Here is a 22,157-nt window from a genome sequence, read left to right on the forward strand (position 1 = left end):
CTGCTCATGTCACTTAAGTACTGCAGCTCTGTGATAGCCAATGCCTAAAATTCTCAACGCACCAAAACGAGGATGAACTGTAGACCCTGTGGTGTATCCCAAAGCTTCCTTTTCTGTAACATGGAGGCAGACACTTGCTGAAACACACACATACCATATGTGAAATTGCCTTTCCACAGTTTGTTGCTATGGATCTGGAGGAAGATGAGTAAACCCAAATGAGACATCAATAAGCCACCTGTGAAAGCGTGGCAGAAATGCTACAAGCATCCCTATAAATAGATCTCAGAAAAGAGCTCCTTCTGTTTTAGTAATAGGAAATCTCTTCTTGTAACTAGTTACTAGGCAGCCTATGAAACAATTACTCTGGCAGTAACCCACTGTATGCATTAGCATGCCTGCCTCCAGCTGCTGTTCTGGGGAAGATGCCTAACCACAGTCTACAGGATCAGTTCCCCAGACAAGCCTGCCCTTGCCATATGCCATAACCAGTCTGCCTTGCTGCTAAACAAGGGAGTCATACTCATATCTGTGCTCTCTCTCCCTTTTTTGGAAAAAATACTGTGGGCACACGCTCTCAGGAGGAGCTCAGGCCAGTAGAGTGTGCCTGAGGGACAGCATCTCTGCAACCTGGAACGAAGGCTGCTTATGAGCCACCACTAAGTTTTCCACATAAAATGAACTCAAACATCTTCCACTCTGAAAAGAAGGCCCCAAATTTACTCAAATCTTTAATACTTGTTTTATCCATTTACTGCCATTTGTACAAATGTTTTCTCCCACGTCCTTCTTCTGGTGAAAGTCAGCCTGAAGAAAATTTGGGAACCTGGTATTGCCCAGCTTGTTATACATGTGCCAAAAGTTGGAAGAGACCCACAAAAAAAAAAACCAAAAAAAAAACCAACAAACCACCAAATCCAACCCCTGGTTCCACACAGGACCACCCATTATTTGAAGCCTATGTCAGGGACCAGTGCCAAATGCTTCTTGAATTCTAGCAGCTTAGTACTGTGACCACTGCCCTAGGGAGTCCTTTTCGGTGCCCAGTATCATAGTTGTGTATTCCTTCCTTCCTGTAACTTTTCCTCCTCTTACTGGGAGTTTTTGTTTTAGTTTCATTTTCAGGTCTGTTCCCTCACCCCCCACAAAGGCTTCACCTACTTGCCTAATCTTCCAGCTGGTAGTTTCAGTAAGACAGCACCAGAAGATATCATGATCAAATACCTGGGAAATATATATACGGCAGTAACCTCCTGAATGATAGCATGAAAACAGGATATTTTCACCCTCAGAGAATTGTTCCATCTGAAGGAAGGCAATATGCTCTGCATAACTGCCTAGAGCTCTGGCTGCAGAGGTGTTTAAAATGAAAGAGACAGGGTCTTATTGTATCTGGAGTCAATAATGAAACAAAAATGCTACACAAACATGGCTTCTGTGCTGTGTTTGGTCTGTTACTTATCTATTTTCAGTTTTATAAATGGTATTTGTCAGTATAAATCTTATGTCTTCTACTTTTTTTTTTTATAAAATGCAATTTGTGCACACTTTTAAGAATGTTTTAATGGTAGGAAACACCACTGGATTCTGACATGCAGCAAGATAGTGGTATGAGTGTGCTAAAGGAGATTGCAATCTAATGATGCAATTTGCATTACCTTTATGCACATACGTAGCATTCATTTAAGAACACATTTGGTGCATTTGGACAATTAAGCAAAATTTCCTATTGTTTTGAGACACTGAATTGTGCACAACAACAACAATCAGAATGTTACTAGATTGAAAATAATGCTATAGTCTAATCAGGTTTTACCTTACTCCCAGAAACCATTATTAGTAAACATTAATGAACAATAGGAAGGACAAATGAAGAAATCCTATTAACTTTATGATGGCAATTTGAAAATAAGGTGCTTAACTGTAATATCTTGGCATCTATGCAACCGCAATATTTCTCACTTTGTTCCACATGAATCGATTCAACTGTGGTTTTGCTTTGCTCTATGTTAATTCCCACCAGCCTAAGTACTTCAGAAATTCATCATTAATACTGCAATTAAATGACAAACTACTTCTTGCAGTAAAATTTAAAAAAAAAAACAAAAGAAACTGAATGAATTTGTCAAGTCCCAAAGCAAGTTTCTCCACGGCAAAGCTTCCATAAAATCAATGCTATCTGCCTGCTCATCCACACAGTAAATGTTGCATATTGAAAAGAAAATATATGTATAGCTCTGGGAAAAGTAGAAACTGTCTTCAGCAAATCTCAGGGAGACCTACAGGTCTCCTGGGTTTCCCTGTAACATAGTCTCTCTCTTTTTCAATAGTAAATGCTAAGGAATGTGACTCAGCCAACACATTTTTACAAACCATCTTTCTCTTAAAAAACAATTTCAAAAAAATACAAATGATCTTTCTTTCAGGCTCCAGATCTGCCAGAGTGAGTAAAGAGCCAATTCTCTCCAGTAGAAAAATGTTATTGATCTCCTAAGATTATTGTAGCAAAAATATGTAGAACACAGCTCATACTAACAGTCAAGATGCTGGGAAAATATCTGCTGTTTCAGGTAACTAAGACACAGAACACAAAAAAATCAAAACCAACATTTCAATGCACATCCAAAAGCGAAGTGTGAAGTGAACGAAATCTAAACTACATAAAAGTAGGCTGCTATCATCTGAGAGCAAAAAGAACAATTGCAAATCACCGTGGTGAGAGCAAGCAAACGCATGTAACTGTTTTGCTACTTGAAAATTACTAAGTGCTACTAACGTGAATCTTTAGTCATGAACTTCATGACATCTTTCCCTCTAAAGCTTGAGCAATTCCTCTGCCACTTCCTCCAAATACCTTTCCATCTCACAAAAGTATTAATCTATAACCAAAACAATCTATAACCACTGTGTCATCTGTCAGGCCCTCAATGATTACCAAGAGACAGCAAAATCTAGGTGGAGAGTAAATAAAGTGCAGAACAGAACATTATGAGTGTTGGGAGCACAATCACCATCATATTTGCCCCAGTGATTTCTACATATGTTGTACAAATGAATCCAATTTCTTCATTCACTGCTGGACTTCTGATGAGTGTACATATGTAACAATACTGAGATCTAAATGATGCACCCTTATCTTGAAATTTATAAGAATGAGTTTAAAAAAAAAAAACAACTGTGAAACAAACAGTTGAAATGGTACTGGGAGGAAATCTTATTACTTCAAGAGATGAAAGCTAAAACCGAGAGAAACTATATCCTTCTGCTTTTTAGATTATATGCTGTTTGAAGATTAATATTAGGAGGACCTATAAGTCTGTCAAACAGCAAACCAAAATCTCCCACAGGACTTTAAATAGTAAGAAGTGTTATCAGGAAGAAGAGGATTCACTGGATTACGTTTTAGTGATAGGATTTAAGTTTGCCCAACAAGCTGCATTATCAGAAATAACAAGGTCATTTTTATGTTAACAAGATGAAGGAAGAATGTACTTACTTTGCAAACAGGCAAATTAATATGGAATTAACCAATGAAAGAGTTTCATAAATTGACTCATTTGTGAAATCAAGGCAAATCTTAATCCTGTAGTTTTGCATTTAAAAAAACAAAAATAAAGACTCCTCTACTGAACAAAGGAGCAAAATCCTGTGCTGACATGAAGTTCCAGCTGACACGAGTGTAGCAATGACTGCCCACCATAAGAGCAGAAAGTACTTCCCATTCAGAAAGAGTATACAAAAACACCTTCCCATGGTTAGGCAGCTGACTGCAGGAATCTGCAGGGAGACACGACAGAAATAGTTGTAACGTAACCATCTGGAATAATTCCCCATATAGACCCTAGAATAGCTTGTTGTCTTCACCTTTTTCTCTTTTAGAATCAAAATATTCAGATACATAGAAATTTTAAAATAGTCTTGCTGGGCATTCAGGAGCAGATTAAGAGGCTAGACTAAATCAACTACAACCAATGTAGGAGGGATGAATGACAGAGGCCATGATGGAGGGAAGCAACATTGTATTTGCCTTAAACACAGCACAAACGAGTCTTCTGTCCCAAAAGTCCTGAAGAAATAACTAAAAAAATAAAGTAGGTATGAGACTTTAGACCATTTTTCTATTACAAGGCTCAGCTCCACCTTGTACCAAACAGAAGTTACTCCACATACCTCCCTATATGTGAGTTTTGCAAGGAAAAAAAAAAGATCACCTACTCTGATGATCACCAAAAGTACACACAAAGGAGAAGCAAAAGTTGCTACAGTCACACACACATAAAAATTATTTTGTATTTATTAATGGCTGCGCCTCAAGTTGAGTTGAACCACTGACGGGTAACTTTTGGGAACCTGAGCCTAACAATACTGATTTCTTCCCAGCGTTTAACTGCTGCTATTCTTTAAACTGTATCTTAAAATGTGTTGAGCACTTTCCTCCTGTGAGTATGTAAGCAAATTCTGTACTGACAAGAGGATGTGATGCTATTGCAGATGGGAGAAGATGCAGTTTTTCTAAATTAAAGAGATGCACCACATCACCAATGAGAGTCTCTATGTCACTGCAGCAATCTGATTATTATCTTTTTCTCATTTAGATCAGTATGATAGAACTTAGCACCTATAAGTCTCTATGAACTATTCCTTTATATTCCATTTAGTTTTTCTGTTTCCTTCCAGCCAAATAAGTCAGTTCACCTCATGCAACATTTTAGACTTGGCATTATTTCTGAATAGATGAAATTCACTGACAATTCTCAACTCCTGAATAAGACCTAATTTATGCATAACACCATGTGTAAAGAGACAAACTTCAAAGATCATAACCATGAAAATCATTTTTATACTTCATTAAAACAGAGCAATTCTGGAGAACTTAAAATTTTACTGCACAATTATAAAGATCCCTCTTAGCTTATTAATAGCTTTTCTCTTTTTTTCTTCCTCTGAATCACCATTCATTAAATAAACACATATATACATACAAACTCACAGTAAAAATCTTAAGGAATGAAAGGAAAAAAACATGAACTTTTTTCACAGGGAAAATGTAATTGCAGACCAGTAGGTGGAGGTGTATGAGCCAACTAGCAAGGTGTTCTGGGCCTGCCTGAGCACTGCCTCCACAGGCCTTCACTGCAGACTTTTACAGACCCCTCAAATAAATTCACAGATTTCACATACAAAGATGAAATAGAAACTGTATGGCGAGTTTGTGTTTTTCAGTAATATCATATATTTGGGCAACTGGGATACCTCAGTAGGGACAGGTGCAAGTCACAAGATACAATGCCTTCTAAATAACAAAATGCTCACAGGAGAATACAGCCATACAGTAACTTTAGACCTAATAAACAGAAAACATAACTACAGCACGTGTATAAGAAGGTCATCGCAGTTTTGTGCTGTGGATCTATCCATGAAAGATTCATTTTCTAAGTATGTCATTGCAGCTAGTGATTCAGAAGTAGAACACTTCCATCTGGCAACAGATGGTCAAGATACAGCTTATTTGTAGGAGAGTATTCCGCTAAGAGAACTAGTCCTCTCCACAATCTGCACAATCAGAAAAGCAAATTCTTTCTAATATTACTAATGTGAGAAAACACACTAGCAGCTTTCTCATGAGATTAATCAATCCCATACACACTTACACCCCTGCTTAACTATTAAGCAACCTTCTACCTGTAGTCATTTCTGCTTTTCACTCCTACTTCCACAGTTGATACTGTCTATGCTACATGTGTAACACCTATGTAGTTACCAGGATGTGCTGGCTGGTACTCTGAATTTACGCAGCATTCAATCATATATTGTCATGAGCTGCTCAGTAGCTCTTACTACCAACACTCACCACTGCCTTCCTACACTCACTGGAGCAGGCTGTTCTTACTGACTGAAGAATGCTCATACCTTCTTAGGAGTATTTGACAAGGGTATGCAAAGCCACCCCTTCAGAGCAAACCTGCTGCATTGTTTCATGTTTTTAACCACTCAGGCACAAGGCAGCAGTTTCTGTGGGAGTAACAGATGGCTGGTAACAAATTCAATTTACTTTTTCTCCCTCACCATCCCAGATACACGTTGCCTATTCCTGGCTTTCTTCTCTAAACGTTCTGGGAAGAATACCCCCAAAGCTCAGTGCATCCTAAACAAATATTCAACATCTACTTTCCAGAGAGCCCATCCTCTGACAATGTGGTGGTATATCTGTCTATTTTATGTGGAAACAGAAGTGGGAAAAAATAGTAATGCTGACCAAAAAAATTCACCATACAAACCCACGCCATTTTGGAAATGCCAAATGCAATTCAACTCAGCATATTTATACCTTATTTTACTCTTGGAAACACATGAATAGAGGGTAGATCTGTGAACGCATTTCTGAACTGTAATTAATGCTGGTCAAAATAGAATTTATGACCATTTCAGGGTATAAAAGGAAAGTCTTTTACAACAAAGAGTCAGGAAATAGGCCAAATATCACATTCTGATGGAATATCAAACTGGGGATATTCCAAGACATGTCAAGAAGCAACTCAGATCTTCTCCTAGAAAAACATTGATAAATAACCCCTATTTGTGAAAGAATTTGTAAAAATCTAATGGATTGTCTGACAATAACAGAGAAATAAAAATAATAATAAAAAAAAGGAATATACCCACTAAGTTTTCTTTAAAAGGTCTTAACACGGGTCTTAGAAAAAGGGCTCCGTTTTAGAGGAGAGTCATCAGATATGAAAATTTAGTTTCCCCATTTGTATGTGACTTGATAAACAAGAAAAGCACTGAGGAATTAATTCAGCACTTGCTTTGGTTACAGAATCTGAAGTGACTGTTGCCATGGGTACATGGAATCAAGTTTATAAAGGGGATTTAAGGACATGACAGAGAATAAGATAAAATATAGCGTGAAAAATTCAAGAACTGTAGATCCCTGAAGAAAATGAGGATCTAAAACACAAAGTCTCAAAAGGAAAGTGGTCACTCATGCCATGAAAACAAGGCAGTAGAAAATGACAGCCAGTCGAAAGAGCACTGTGAAGAAAGAAAGGGAAGAAACTGGAAGACACTGAGTGGAAAAGAAGAGTAGTTAGCTCTATAAGAAGAGAGTAAGAGACAATGCAAATAAGCACAACTGGATCATAAGACCAACCACATGATGCAGTAGATTAGGACAGATCAGAAAAGGACAAGAATCATGTTTGAAGAAATAACAGCTAAGGGAAAAGTGAAGATGCACATTTACAGAATGAAAAACAGATGCAGATGAATAGAAATTCTTAATAAGAGGCGTCAATAGGTAAGTAATCAGATGATCCGGAGGAAAGATATGTAGTGTGACAGAAGCAAGAATAGACGTTTCAGACTACAAAAAGAAATCACATGAGGAGAATCTACTAATCCTACTTTATGTTGAAAAATTCCACTGAAGAATTACACCAAGAAAAGGATCCCAGATGCCTCTGTCAGCTGTGAAAGATTAGTTTATCTGTTCTTTAATGGAATTCTTCCAGCCCCAAGAGAAAGAACATTTATAAAATAAAAGATTAAATTGAACTGCTAGATGCCTCAGGTCTTTGAAAGAAGGTTTTATGCTGTTTGGCCATATTAATAGGCACTTTTTCTGATGAGAGGACTTTTAAAAAGAGGTGACAGTAAGGAGAAAAAAGATAATATTAAAGACAACATCTCGCAAGTGAATGACATGGCTAAAGAAATCTGACTTTCAAGGAAAAAGCCATAATCATGTAAAAAAACAGATAGTGAGCAATACATGAGATTTGAGTGTGTGAAGAAAAAAAACCTCTACCAGAAAAGTATCTTGAAACAGCAGATGTGACTAGGATACTAGCATCTAAAAAGAATCTGCTGGCCAGGAAAGAGATATAAACCTAACTATAGTAAGATATAATCTCATAGAAAGATGCGACAGACTATAGAGAAATTAGAAGAGCTACTGCCAGTGAAACAATCAATCTGGATCAAAATCAGTGTGTGAAAGAAGTCCTACTGAGTAGCGTCAAGAGTGTGTGATCTTTGCTCTAAATTCAGTTGCTAAAAATGTCCATTTAAGTGTTCTTACCTCAAGAAAATATAAGGCTACCTGCTCCTCAATGAAGGCTTACTTCCAGTGCAGTTTTCAGCTTGAGAGGTACAGTCTGGCCTTTTCTTCTCTTGCTATCATAGGGCTAAGAAATGAATCACTGGTGGAAAATGGATGTATTGTTTCATTAAGTCTTTTGAGAGAGTTTTAGCTTCTTGCGGAAGCTAAAGCTACAAAAAGCCCCCTGGAGATATTTAGACTCATGAACTGAGGACATGATTAGCTTTTCAATGTGATGATCCAACTGAACTTTCAGATTCTTAATCACTAAATTCAGGGCACCTGAATCACTGAAGTATACTCTCTATTTCTCCTACTTTTCCATTAAGCATCTTTTAACGGTCACAGTCAGAAACCAGAGACAGACTAGATTGCCTTGCGTTTCAACTCTGTGTCTGCATTTGGAGGCTGACATTGAATCCTGAAACATGCTTTTTTGTTTTTTTTTTTAAAACAGAACAAGAATAAAAATAAGAACATTTACAGCCCTGTTACTGATTGCTTGACTGTCCTTTGGAGCATAGATAGGAGAATGCAGTGTTCAGTGAGCTTTCACTCCATAATTCTTCTGCAGATGAAGAACCAGAGGACTTTCCTGATACTAGTAAAAAAAGACCATCTGCTTCATATTCTCACAGAAAAAAAAAAAAAAGGTTTGAGAGTCAGAAAGCTGCCCAGACCTTACAGTGCCATTCATGGCTACTTCTAGGACAATACATTTCTGTACAGTTCCCTTTTCTGGGACACTGTATGAACTGACAGAGCAGTTTAAAGGGACAACCCTAGAGTATATGTATAATTCATGAAAGTGGTTGAAAATAAAGTTTGAGTGATCTGGCAGAGTAATGCTAACCTACTATTTAGACTGGTTGTCTTTTTTTTTTTTTTCCCCCCTCCTCCATGAAATACAACATGGGAAAAAACCTCTTTCTATCAATTACTAATTAATAGTTTATTTCTTCACCACTGTTTAACTTTTTCTTTGCAAGAAGATTGCTGCATATTTACCACATTACACAATCTTTTTCTACAGGAAGCTTATTCAGTACATGTGAAATTAAAGGCTCTCCTGCTAACAAAAATAGATTTTTTTCGCCTACCACTACTGTCAAATAACCTAAGACAGATCAAAGAAAGTTAAAGCATTCATACTAGAACATCTTATGTTATTAAAACACCTCTTTTTTTCCTTTCAGAACAATTGAATGGTTTTCTTCTGCAATCAATACATTTTCATGCATTTAGGTGAAAAACACTTCAACTGGCTGAGACCTGTTAAGTGCTGTTAGAAAGCACCTTGCTATGAACTATGTGAGTTTCTTTGTGATAATGAATGCTGCAGTGCCACACATCTCTGTTACAGTTTGTAATGAAATTGCATAATTAGTAATAGTCATAGAAGTTTCAGTAGTGCTCCAAATATATTAGCTACTGTCCAGATTGATAGCAAATGAGAGTCACTGCTGTAAGGATCCCGTAACTCAAAAAATCAGTAACAATGAACTAGGGGAAAAAAAGCAAAGGTGTTGCCTCAGATAAGAGTGTCCACACTTACTAGAAAAATATATTTAGCTGGAAATGTTTTTAAGAGAATTTAGACTAGCTAACAGAGACCACTGGGACAAGAGTACTTGAAAATGTGCAATGACCTATATTCATCTGAATGAACCACTGACAGCTTTAGCATGCCCTGGAAGAACAAATGCGTGGGAGAAGGGAAACGCAAACCAAAATGACTTTCACACAATTAAACACACAGTTCATAATTTAGCACACATTCTATTGAAAAATGACCTTTGAAAAGGTTGTTTTGTGTTTTTTTTTTTTTAACTACAGATATAGCCATGATCCAGCTTAATAGTTTAGATACAGCTATGATTTATATTTCTGCTAGGATTTTAGCTAACTTTCCTGAAAAGCATGAATAGTAAACACAGTAAAAAATAATACAAATGCATACTCTTGTCTCATATAGTCACCATTTTTTAATTTTTTTCTTTTAACAAACGTTAATACAGTGCTTGTTTCCAAGGCCTAGATACTATTGTAATAAAAGCAGTACAAGAGATGTATGGAAAAGCAGCTTAATGTCTTGCTGCATATTTTTATAGAGAATGTATTGTGAACAGACGTTTTTCAAGATAGGTAGGAGTAGTAATAGAACAGGCAGTGACTATCTAACACTGAGATTGTAAAGATAACTTCAGTTGTGGTATTTGAAAGATTCTGGAAGATAACTTAATGTTTCTTACTCAGGATTTATCTTTGCTGTTCCTGGTTCCTTCAGAAAGAGAGAAAACTAGAGATCTCTTTCCTTCTCTTAAGAAAAAAATAAATTGGAATCTTGGCATGAAGTACAGAAAACTACATCTTCTGTTATTTTTTAAACAGGTTTGTATCTTTGGTAATGTCACTTTGTATATTTTTTGTGCATAATTTAAAATATTTGGCGACACAATTTCTTGATATAATTTATATTTTTTAATGGCCTTTGAAGCAGCTAACACTGGTGCCACCCAGACTCAGTAGCTAGCAAGGTGTTAGTGGAAGTGCTCTGAATATCTACTTTGTTATTTACACAAATAGTCAATTTTAAAGTGTCTTTAAGATAACAGAAGGAAGAATTGACTCCTGCAGGACTTCCATGTTCTAGATGCTAATCTGCTTCTGTCATTTCCCAGAGGACAGTTCACATCCTTTTAGACTTTTATGTATGTTTTTTTTATATAATTGCACTCTCGGTACTTCCAGAGCTTGAACTTGTATCTGTCAACATGGAATAAAGTACATATATCTGACTGTTCTGCTCTACTACAAAGTCTCCTGCTATCTCTCCTAAAGCCAGTTCTGTTCTGGCTCTCACTTTTTATCCGCAAACTGTTAAAAACATCACTCAAAATTTTGAAAGTCTGCTGTAAGCCTGAGCGGGAACACAAGACACAATGGAGATTTCTACCATAATGCTACAGATTTTCACTGAGGTAGCTAGAGCTCTTTTCCAGTCAAGCTGAAAGCTATGCAAGAATGACCACAGGTGTGCACATCCCATGCCAGCTTCACCACCTCAGACTGCCAGCTCCAGGAAAAATATAGGGCAGCATAAGTTTGTGCAGGTTCTCAGTTTCCCTGTCTATCTCACTACAATTCTCACCAGAAGCAAAAAATGAGACAGAATGAGCTGATGTCATAGGTTTTGGGGAAAAGAACTAACCACGTGGCCCACTAACCTCCTGAGATGGCTTCAGACTCCCTGATGATCACAGAAATAAAAGAAGTTTTAAAAATACAGAGAAGGACCATGCAGGTAAAAACTGTAGTATTATGCCTAGGATACTTTTACTGTCTTCCTAATGAAAATTTTAATAACAAGTACTAGGAAAGTAGTAACATTTTTCTGGGACAGAAATAAAATCCTTACTTTACATTCTGTCTATCTGGGAAGTGCACTAGTGTCATACATCCAAGAAAGAATATGCCTGTTAGGCCTATTTTTGGTCATCATTTTAGGTAGAAAAAAAATAATTCAGCAACCAACTTAAGCTACCCCCCTTCAAACTGTCCTCTGAAATCTCATCCAAAGCTGCCTAGCTATCACCACACAGCGCACCAAGTATAAGGATGTCCGGCACGGAGTAATGCAATACATTAGGTAGAAGAGCATCATAGATGCCGGTTGCTATAGCAAAGCAAATCCAGAACTTCAGTAGTAGCACACACAAGCGTTAAGTCAGTGCTGCATTTAATTGAATTGCTGCTACTTTTCTATCTGCAGATAAAAAAAGGTTCCGTGCTAAGGAATTTTTGGTGGCTAGAGAGAAAAATACTTTCTCATTTTTCTGATAAGTATTACGGAACACCATCTAATATTTTTCATGCTTATAAAAAAGTTACATTGTGCAACAAATCCTGCTACATTCGAGATTTTGTCAACTACCTTCTGTGAAACTTTTTGTGTAAAGGCAGCAAGTTTTGTATCGATCAACAGTTGCTACATTTATTCTTATGATAGTTTTCCATAACAACTAAGGAACCCTAGGAGCAAAATACTGAAAAAGGTCAGAGATTATCTAGGTTTATTATTTATTTATTTTTAACAACCACTGCCACTCCAGAAAGCATTAGCTACAGAAACACACTATTTGATAAAAGGATGAACTTCTTCCTGTTCTGAGCAGCTGATCACTTTATGCCCCAAAGATTTCTTGGTGTTGCTGTGCATGCAAAGAAAACCCCAACAAATGTATATAAAGTTCAAAATGGAAAAGCACCAAATCCCTCATACATTTCAAGTAGAAATTCTACTGCAGAAAGTATCTTCTGTTGACACATACTATTCGTGAGTTTGGAATCACACATTAGAAGAAAAGACTATTGGAAAAAAGTGCAAATATAGAATATTTTATTTTAAAATCTCATCTATGCCTTCCAGTACACTTTCTTTCCTACTCATTAAGCTCTTTGATATCAATGAAAGCCCTGCTGTTTACATTCTGCAAGCTTTGCACAGATTCATCCTGTTAGATGAATGCCTCTAGAAATCAAATCCCATTTTTCCAGGGAGTTCATCCCACTTTGCTACAGCTGTGATGCGCTGTCTCCTTATCTACATACCAATTCAACACTCATTGCAAGCAAAAAGCCATTTCTAAGCCATACAAATACCCTCATGGACCAAACATCAAAAAGGTAAAGCCTGTTTTGTGTCCCATGTACTGAAGATTGCTGAAGATTCAAGATTGCATATCATGCTCAGTAGAGAAGTCTTCAACTGCAATTAGTCTTTCTAAATACTCATCACCATATTCATCTATGTGAGTTCTCATAATATTTTAAACCCCCTATGTATTAAGTAGCATTTCACAGGTTATTTCAATCTCCTTGGTTCTTTTCTTCTGGAGAGTAGAAAATTTCAGGTAATTAAATAACTTTTAAACTGTTATTATTCTTCTTAGCAACATTTGTTATTCTATATGTTTATTAAACCAATATTAATTGAATCAGATACAAAGCGTGAAGCCTTTAGAAAGTTTCCATAAGAATCAGGTACCCACGTAGGCAAACTAACTTTCATGCTTCAATGAAATCAAATGCTCCTACTGAAGAAGATCACGTCATTCAAGCATCAAGCGAGGTGACACCAGCTGTGCTATGCATGCCTATAATCATCAAGCTTGCTCTGCTCAGGAGTGCTGCGCTGGCTGGGGCAGCAGACCATGTGCTCACCAACTGGGGGGGTCTCTACTGAGCTCTGATGGCATGTTTCTGCTTCTGGCAAAAAAAAAAAAAAAAAAGAAAAGAAAAAAAAAAGCTTTAAAAAAAAAAAAAAACTTTTTTTTTCCCTTCAGGTTCATACTGAGCAGGCCTGATACAGATTCACTGCTGTGTTTCAAGACGCACTGTGTCAATGCTGTGGAAAATCCTGACAGGGATCTTCAGTGCCAACTAACATACAAGCATGCATTTGAGGCAGAGGGACCCTTGTTGCTAAGGAAGAAGCAATGCAAATCACTGCTATACCGATATTGCACAGATCAACACACTTCAAAGAGAGGAAGAGAACATATTTCTAATCTCCCATAGCTGAGTTTCTGGTTGGCTGTTTCAGATACCAGGCCAGAAGTGCAGCTAGACCTTTGTGTCCCTGTCTCTATGTCCCAGCTGCCACTACCCACACTCACCCCTGCAGCTCCAGCCTGGACCTACTACACTTGCAGTAGTGCTGCCCAGCCACCTTCCCTCACATCCTCATGGCCCTGCCCAAACTGCAGGCCCAGCCCAGCTCCACCACTACTGCCTCCTGCTTGGCCACCCCACACCATCTGGAGAAGGCAAGCAAAGGCAGAGGCCACATGAGAGCAAGTCAGCCATGCTGCAGCAGAACCCGCTGCAGGCAGGAGTGCTGGAGCCTTGCTGAAATGCTATCTACTCTCTGGCATGGGCTGATGCTGAAGCACTCTAAACCTACTGCAATGGCACGGCACTTATTTTCAGAAACAGACTAGGCTCAAGCTCTCAGGCCTGTCTGCATGGCTGGGAGTGCTATCATTTAAACTCTGCTGGTGATTCTAACATGTATACTCGTAAGCAACAAGTTCTGGTACTGGCATCTTTCTGCCATATTAAAACAAAAATCCCCAGACCATCACTTCCTTGCCTCCTAAAAGAGCATTTCTACAGGAATATCTGTGTATCTAGAGCTTGCTATAAGATGAGCCAATACTGTCATTCCACTAGACCTCTGTATTTTACCAACACATGAGAGGCTGGATAAAAATACTAACAATGTGCTCTTGCATCATGGAAAAAAAAAGAAATGGAGGAAAGCCTGAAATGGCAAAAATAATAATAATAATAATAATACATGAAGGTGAATTCAAAAAGACGACCAATGCGTGTATTCTGCTTGCAAGAGCTCCATGCTCAGCAGAGGGCTCCAGCCCTGCATGCAGGCAGCTGCTCACTGCTGTCAGTGCCCAGCAGCACTGCTGGCAGCCCACAAACAACACAGCAGTTGCACATTTTGTATAATTCCAAGAAATACACATCTCTGCCTTGAAATTAGGGTTAAAATATTCATTTACCACAAAGGAGAAGAAACAGGCTTCAAAATTTCTGTTCATAAAATTTTCTGGAAATCACAATTATTCCTAGCAGGGGAAAAAAAGAAAAAAAAAAAAAAACAACTATCATGTGTCTGCACTGAGGAGCTGCAGAGCCTGAAATAAAATGGCTCATGTCCTTCTAGTTTCTGGGCAACAAACACCACAGAAAAAGGAGACAGCAGAGTGGGAAGCGTGACTGTGTTCATGTGCTCATGCACTTTGCGTTAGCAACATATTGCAACTTGTTTTGCTCGAGTGCACTGAGAATAATGCTCACCCTCTGTCTCATTAAATACATTCTTAAAAACAGGCCTGCATGTCAGTCTCTGCATCCATCTTCTGTTTCAAGTGCTCTCCAGGATACAGAGCAAATATTGAAAGGAGGCAAATACAGACAAAACAGAGCCTCAGTATAGAAGACAAGTATAGCCTTTCCAGGCCTAGACAATACCACCATAAAGGGTAAATACTTGAAACAGCTATTTAATTGAGTCTGACAAGAAATATAAAAGCAATCTGACTGGCCTGATTTTGACCATGTGCTGGGATTACTCCACTACAGTACAACTGTGCCAGAAGTGTGCCACTGCAAGTGGATCTGCTCCTATTCCAATTTAAATCCTTTTCACAAGAATCAAGTCTGTACTTCACCTTTCAGTGCTTTGTAACATATACTGTCTAGACAATATGACAAACAACTATTACTACTTCTTTACTGCATATTTGGATGCTTTCCTCAAAAGATCTTTGTGCTCAGTACTATAGATAAATATACCCAATTAGCCATTCACCTGCTGATTGTTTTATGGTCATTAACTGCAAAACAGAGGGCAATAGCACAATACAGGAGACACGTACCATCATACCACCTTCCCTCCCATACACTAATATTTTTATTCATTGAGTTCCAACAAGCAGACTAGCTACAAGTACAAAAATACACACATGGCTTGATCCACATGAAACACTGAAGTTACAAAGAAGCATCCTTAGTTGAAAGAAAGTGCCTACAAATACTAACTCCAGTGTAAGTGTACGTGGGCAACATACAGTGCTGCACAGTGGAGAAACAACAGATGAGATGTGAACAGACATAACCAGAACTGAAGGTCGTCTACAGCTATAAACCCAAAGAAGAACCCAAGAACCCTGATGGTATAGTGATCTCCCACAAGAAATGCTCACTGAATTAAATGTATACTAAAAATACTTTGTACTGTTTGGTAATATTTATTGTAGAAAAACAATGATATTCCTACTGAATTTCAAATGATGTTTACTTTTCAATCCTGTAAGATCTCCATGTCATTTCTCTATAAGTTTGTCCATGGAAAAATGTTTTCGCCTGTATCAAAATTTAAAGAATTTCAGGCTACCTTACATTTCAGCAAGATTTTTATTCTTCAGTATTTACTGTAAGAAACAATCTCCCCTCCTATTAAAAAAATAAATCTAGCAAGTCTGAAATCAAACTCAGAAACACTCAGTGGAGACTAACTTTTTGCAGGTAGAGATGTCGTCCAACAAACTGAGGGTTTACTCATGACAGTTAGTGATATGCATGACAAATTCATTTGTTCACGAGGTAAAAATATTCAAAGGTAAGAGAAGTGCCCTAACGTGCCACATAGACAACGCACACCCTGATCTCACAACTGTAATTGCAGGCAGAGACAGTAGAACATAATAGAACAAAAACATCAGGCTCTCTCTTAACAGCCATTCATTTAAGTATCCATGCAATGGCTAGCATCATCATTATTTTTCTTCTTAGACTGTAACACACAGTTGCTGTATATTTATCTCTGTGTTGAATTTGAAAGACTAGAATGAAAAATTACCAGAAAAGGAACAGTAGAGCATCAGGATTGGAAATTAAAGGAATGGTACAAGTCTTGCATATCCCTAACCAAGTTATAAACAGGAATTCCTTACTCTTTTGCCTGAAAGTTGCACTTATTTCAATAGATCTACTTTAATTAAAACAAGATTTGAAGCACATCATTCTTAAAATCCTATACTTCTTATATATATTCTTAAATTCTTATCTTTCTCTCACTGATTTTTATTAAGCAAAAGGGAGATGTGGAATAGCCATGAAGAGAGCACATGGCAAATTATATGTGCAAAAATGAGCTTTTCTGTGAATATAGTCATAACAGCTTTTTACATGGTAGTACATTCAGGATTTAAGACTGTCATGTGCTAAAGCATTTTAGCACTGTTAAGAATAAGAATACGTAATCTTAATAAAAATATCTATCTTAAGCACCAGCAATTTGAAATACAAAATGTGCCTTTTAGAGCTAAAGACAAGAGGTGCTAAAACACACAGTGCTATACAATGCATATTTTCTCCTTTGGTTTGCTTTATTTTTTTGATAATGGGAGTTAATTTTTTTTTTTTTTTTTGTCAGGTCCACGTTAGTAATTTTCAAATTATTGAATTTCCTATTACTGAATTCCTATCACTGAAAAAGATCCTATTACTGAATAACCTATTACTGAAAAAGAAAGTTTGTAGAATATTGGGTATAAGGCTAAGGTCGCTCTGCATTGAAACCCTGCATCATGGAATATAGGATTTAGTACCCAGAAGCTTAATGGTAGTGGGCAGTAACTAGTTCTCCCTAAGAAAACACAAGCCTCTTAGCACACAGAGTTTTAGCGTGAAGTCTTTCATTCCAGTTCAGTCTTTGGGGAATAAAATCCCTCTGCACTGCACTATCTGTATCAGTTACCACAGGAGAACAAAAACCATAAAATCATTTACTGTGTCCAGTTTTTGGCTCCCCAGTTCAAAGACAACGGGGATTTCCTAGAAGGAGTCCAGCAGAGGGTCACAAAAATGCTTACGGGCCTGGAGCACCTCCTGTGTGAGGAAAGGCTGAGGAACCTGGGTCTGTTCAGCCTACAAAAGAGATGACAGAGAAGATCTGATAAATGTTTATCTAAAGGGAGGTGGGAGGTAAACGGATGAGGCCAAGCTCTTCATGGTGGTGTGTAGCAATAGGACAAAGAGTAATGGCCTAAAACTTGAATACAGGAACTTCTGTAGTAGCATGCAGAAGAACTTCCATATAGTAAAGGTGGCAGAGCCCCAGAACAGGTTAACCAGAGAGGTTGTGGAGTCTCCTTCTACAGAGATATTCATGACCCATCTGGATGCCAATCTGTGTGACCTATTGTAGGGTACCTGCTTTACTGGAGGATTGGAGTCAATGATCTCTTGAGGTCCCTTCCAACCCCTGCAAATATGTGATTCTGTGATTCCTGGTGAGCTTTTGCAGTTAGAGTGCAGATGTATCCTGAGCACGCTGCTGTAACAAGGAGGTCACCATCCTGTGAAATATGAGGTTGTAATTCCATATTTCCTATGAGGTTTCATATATGTGTTTCCACTAAAAACATGATTTGGCATGACACTGATTGAAGATAAATTCTAAAGGCTTCAACTCACAGTGGGTCATAGTTTAGTGCAGAACATGTAAGATGCACTCTTCTCAAATTAATACTGACACTCTAGGAGATGTGATTTCCCTGGAATAACCTAGAGGGTAAAACGCGTACCAAAGATTGAGTTCATCAATATTTAATCATTTAACTGCAGCTCACTTAGGAACTTCTAGCTCCACCAGAAGTCAGAAACCTCATCCGGTCCTCTTAAATCCTAAATCACTTCCTGGAGATGCCTTTTTCCCCCCTCACATATGCTCTCTCACCTCTGTCTCAACTACTTGGAAATCCCAGAGACCGAGTAACTAAACTTTGACAATTAATCCGCATTCAGATGCCTGTGCATTGTCTGTAACTTCCACATCATGAAAGAATACAGCTCTAAGTGAGAATTGAGCCATAAAAAGTAGGACGGAATGAAGAGATCACAGACCCTGTGAGGCATCCAAAGACAATGCAACCTATACACTACTCATATCATCAGTTAAATAGTAAATTTGTCCCTTAGTTCTTCTTCAAAGGAGGTCTATTATAGCTTTACAATGAGCACCTTTCTTCTTATGCAGCCGCTTTCATTAATCAGAGCTGACTGCACTGCTGATAGCACAAAAAAAAAAAAAAACCAACCAATTGGTCATAGAACATTCCATAGTGAAAATTAATAGATGAATGATAAAATGAAGTTACTCTCCACACCACCTCATGTACTTTCACTATAACACATATCCCTAAGTGCAAACTACTAAGTGAAGATCTACAAATCTGTAGAATTGATAATCCTTTCCTTCCGTAATACATAGCCTAAAGACATCAAATGAAATGCTAAACTGTACTCCCAAATCCTACTGAAAGTTTAAGTAGCTACTCTGAAATCCCAGCAATATATGGTTCTAATAGTTTTTGCACACAAGTTGGTGATGTTCAGAGTAGTTCATACCAAGATGATATTTTGAAAGACTCATTAGATTCATTGACTTCAGTCTTACATTAGTTTCCACTGACTTAAAGCAAAAATGAAAGCAGAATCAAGATATTTCCTGCTTCAGAACACAGCTGTTCTCTCTAATGGCATAGCTAATCCATTTAATAACATTCAAAACATTTTACAGCAGCATATATTAGCAATTTCCAGTTGTCTTTTTTTTTTTTTTTTTTAAACAATTTCCCACCACAATCAGATTTAACCAAGAGAAAAATCAGAAGAAAAACATATACATTATGCATGTGCATAATGCCAGATCTACGCTGACATTTCCGTTCATTCATGCAGAGAGATGGAAGGATTTCCCTCCTGTTACACTGTCCTTGGGTTTTTCATTCTGCTCAGAAAAAAGATTTCTAGCAATGATCTGACAGTACATGGTACTGAAATGAAGTATGCCATATTGGGGGTAGGAATTAAATATCATTATTACAATAAAGTTTACCAATAAATCAAAGTTTCAGAATGGGAATTAAAAAAATATTTTTTTTAAACACTCAGGCAACTCTGGAAAAACTGCATTGCCACGTGTAACAACATGAATACAAGTCTCCTGGATGTGCGATTCAAATTCTTTTGTATCCGTTTTGTATCCCTTACCTTGATTAAGTAAGCCATTTCACAGGGACCTCAACTCTTTTGTCTCTGGGGAAATACTTTAACTCATGGTTTGACTGAACTCAGTGGGAGCCTTCTCATTAGCTTCAGCTGGGTCTGAATTCTTACTTCTACCACAATACCAATTAGCAGACACTGAGTAACTTCCACGGATCATAAAAAAATTCACTTTAAAAAAAAACTAAGAAATGAAGGATACAAACACTCCTTTTGCTTTGCTTACTTTTTTCTTGGTGGTGGTGGTCTTTCTTTTTTTAATCATTCTTATCATTTGCTAAGCAATACATTTTCAAAAGAATCATAGCTGTTTTCCTAAATACCCTTAGTGTCCGCAGGCTCTAAGTATAGCCTGAAAACAGGATCATTCTGGGGGCAAGGTCATCAAGTGAAGATGTGAAGAGAAAGCATTTCTTTTAGGCATCTCAGTGAAACATCACCATTTCATAAAGATGACTTAATGTAATTATTCAAAGAAGCAAAGCCAAAAGACACAGGTACACAAGCTTCATTTTGCTTCTCTGGAGCCATTTAGCCATGCAAGTTATTCTAATGTTGAGGTAGACCAGCTGAGAACCAAAATAAGATACACTGAGCAGAGGCTACAGCTAAGCATTGACCAATGCTTCCACATATACCCTGCTGGGCATTTGGGCAGAAGTGTTTGGGTTTTACTCCCATCAATAACTGTCACAAATCTGCAGAAGGCAAAAGCACAGGGAGCAATTCAATATAACTTGAAGGGATTGATGTTACCAGCTATGAGTAAGTCTCATCTGCAGCACATGAATTACAAATGAGATTTCACTAGAGAAAAGGATCCAGCATGACTTTACCTCTCAGAGTGAAGCACTCAAGGTTGGAAGTGAGGTTCCTGTTTTTCAACTGTTCTTACAGGGAAACTACTGAGGGGAGTGACGTTGTCCTAAGTTGTTTAGTACTTAGAGTTTCCCAATGGAGGACATTGAGTAGGTTATTTGAAGGAACTGGAAGAGAGCAAGAGTGAGGAAGAGCTATGAAGACCTTTAGTTTTCCCATTTAGTGCAAATTTAATGCATGCCACATTATATTAGAAATAACAGAAATCCACATGTTTCTGCTCTGTACATTACTGCAAGTCTCCCTTCTACTAGATTAACTAGCAGCAAATCACACTAAAAAAAAAAAAAAAAGTTCTTTCACTCTTTCTATAGAGTAAGCTACAAATTTCAGATTTTGTGGTAGCAGGAGTGACCTGAAAACGTACATAATTTACACCTACAGAGACATGTGGAGATTATTCTCTCTTCTGTTCCTAGAGTCCATATAGCTCCTACAGAGAAAAAAAGAATATTACACTTAACCTTCAAGCTTATCTTCAAGAAGATGTATTTTTGCCTTACTGAACATGCCAGAAATACATACATAAGAGCACTTTTTTTTTTTTAAACAGTTCACAACTGAATATATTTTTTGTTACAAAGCCACATAAAAATCAGCTTCCTTGAGGACCCAAAGAAGGCTGAGGAAAAATGTACTCAAAAATTCAAGTTTAATTAAAACTGATAAAATACTCTACTTATATGATAACTTCTTTCATAGAGCAGTAGTAAAAATAATCCATATTTCTCCCTTGCTGTGATACATCTACTCAAAAAGTCAACCTTTTGTGTCCTTAAAAAAGTGCCACTGCATTGAAAAATTACTTGCCATAGAGAACACGTATTTGAAGGCACAATCTCAGGTCCTCCATATCCTGGGGATCTTTCTATATAATACGGATACTCTGGTGACAAGGAAGGAGCAAACAACTGCCATATTGCTGTTGCATGACAGTTGAATTGGAAGAGTTTAAATGGAGTAAGGGATGAAGCTCTTAACACATTTGATTCCAAAAATTCTACTGGAGGATCACCATAATACCTCTGGGAAGAAGACTGTCTGCAATCAACGATTACAGAGAGGAAAGTTTCATATTTGTTATATGTTCCAATATCTTAACAAGTTCCTGAAAGATCCTAAATCCCATCAACCCTGTTAAAAAAAAAACTTGTGATCAGAATATTTAAAGATCAGAATTACAGCAATGTCAAGGTAATCTTTAATGATCTCACAGAAATTAATTTAATTACCTTCATGTCATCAAAAAGGACATTGTAAGAAGTACAAAGTTCAGCACAGAGAGCTTGTGAGAAATCAAAAAACAACACATTACGGGACAAAGTTAATGGAACAAAAAGCAAACATCTCATGCACTTTGCCATTGTCACCTTCCCACTTTTAGAAGAGTTTTGTGATGCTTTTTAATCAGATTTTTCTGAGTTTCAGAAATAGTCCTTCACTGCTCTTGGAAAGAATTACACAAACAAGTGGCAAAACTGAGGAGGCACTGGAGAAACAAACTGACTGCACACAAAGA

At 37.5% G+C, this 22,157-nt stretch overlaps 1 protein-coding gene across 6 annotated transcripts in view; it reads right to left on the bottom strand.

Moving 5' to 3' along the window:
* PLPPR5 (phospholipid phosphatase related 5) overlaps positions 1-22,157 on the bottom strand; it is a 164,404-nt gene that overhangs the window by 62,055 nt on the left and 80,192 nt on the right. The window contains exon 1 of one of the 6 annotated variants that reach the window (XM_048943910.1): positions 1,162-1,220. The exons of 4 other annotated variants lie outside the window; for them this stretch is intronic. The gene's annotated coding sequence lies outside the window, so the exon portion shown is untranslated. Of the gene's footprint in view, positions 1-1,161; positions 1,221-20,595; positions 20,722-22,157 lie in introns of those variants that run through there. One more of the 6 variants, XM_048943909.1, reaches the window with a different exon arrangement.

The sequence above is a fragment of the Lagopus muta genome, chromosome 5 (assembly GCF_023343835.1).
Source record: "Lagopus muta isolate bLagMut1 chromosome 5, bLagMut1 primary, whole genome shotgun sequence".
In the NCBI taxonomy this organism is placed as follows: Eukaryota; Metazoa; Chordata; class Aves; order Galliformes; family Phasianidae; genus Lagopus; species Lagopus muta.